Genomic DNA, 1233 nt, shown 5'->3' with positions numbered 1-1233 from the left:
GGTTTCTCTTTCCCGTAATAGAGTCTCTCTGTTTGAGCTAAGTCTGATCCACAGCCTGTGCCCAGAATCAGCAAATATCCACAGGGGTTTAAAAAAGATTGTAGTTTATCAGCTCACTCAGGAAAATTTAGCTCCTCACTGAAATTTTTTATCTAGAGTTTCTGTGTTTCATAGCTATCTCATTCCTTTGAAAATACGCTTTCTGTAATTTGTACAATTTTCCTAGTTTTTGAGGAAGAAGCCATGGCCTGCTGCTACTTACTAAACCTACCAAGAAACAGAAGTCTTCAGTGCTCTTTTAATTTACTATTTCAATGTGAGAAGGTGAGATTCCAGAGACTTGCCCTTGGTCACCCTTTAATAACAGCTCTCACAATATAATTTGGTAGCCAACCTGGGTATTCTGCTGTTGTTGCATATTTCTATTTTGATTAATCTCTTGAGAACTGGGAAAAGAACGAAAGCATATTTGTGTTGATACACATTCTTACAATAAAATGAATTTGTGGCAAAATTCCATTATCACCCCATCGCCATAAAGCTTATTATCCCTTGTGGTACTTTTGATTCAACAGGGATTTGTAACAACTTGGTACCAGTGTTTCATAATCTGAGAAATGACCTGGAATTTCATTTTCCCTAATGCGCCATTACTGCTTAATGCCAATAAGCTCTCTTAGGGGAGATAGAGAGGTGAGGCTTTGGCACCTACAGTTGACTGGAATTGAACCTATAAAACAATACATTGTGAGAGATGTATATTTGTGAGAATTTCACCTGTTCTTTCAAGATATGCAAAACAAGCAAAACAAACAAACAGAAAACTCTGGTCCTCCACTTAACTACAGGCTAAGAATAAATAGGAAATACCAAATAGGGAAATGTAAGATCAAGGAAGTGGAACTGGGGTTTGGTCAAGAAAACTTTGTACCTCAAGACTGAGACAACATGATAATGTTTGCCCAGAAGGATTTCAGAATTCCTAGGGAGCAGTGGCTCCAACGTCTCGCATTTCTCCTCCTCTCAAATGAGTGTTATTGCAGCTATTCTGTCCCTATTCCACAATCATATATTGGAGAATAATTTGGCTTTTTAGTTACTATGTCTCCATATAAAAATAACTGATTCCAGACCTTATGTAGACTGTGAGATCCTGAGCAACAATTAGAGAATCTTGAGAAGCAGGTGAGTGAATTTTGTGTGTAAAAAGATAATAAATAACTATGACTAAGG

This window comes from Camelus ferus, chromosome 12, assembly GCF_009834535.1.
Source record: "Camelus ferus isolate YT-003-E chromosome 12, BCGSAC_Cfer_1.0, whole genome shotgun sequence".
Classification (NCBI taxonomy): domain Eukaryota; kingdom Metazoa; phylum Chordata; class Mammalia; order Artiodactyla; family Camelidae; genus Camelus; species Camelus ferus.
Note: the sequence above shows the minus strand (reverse complement) of the source record.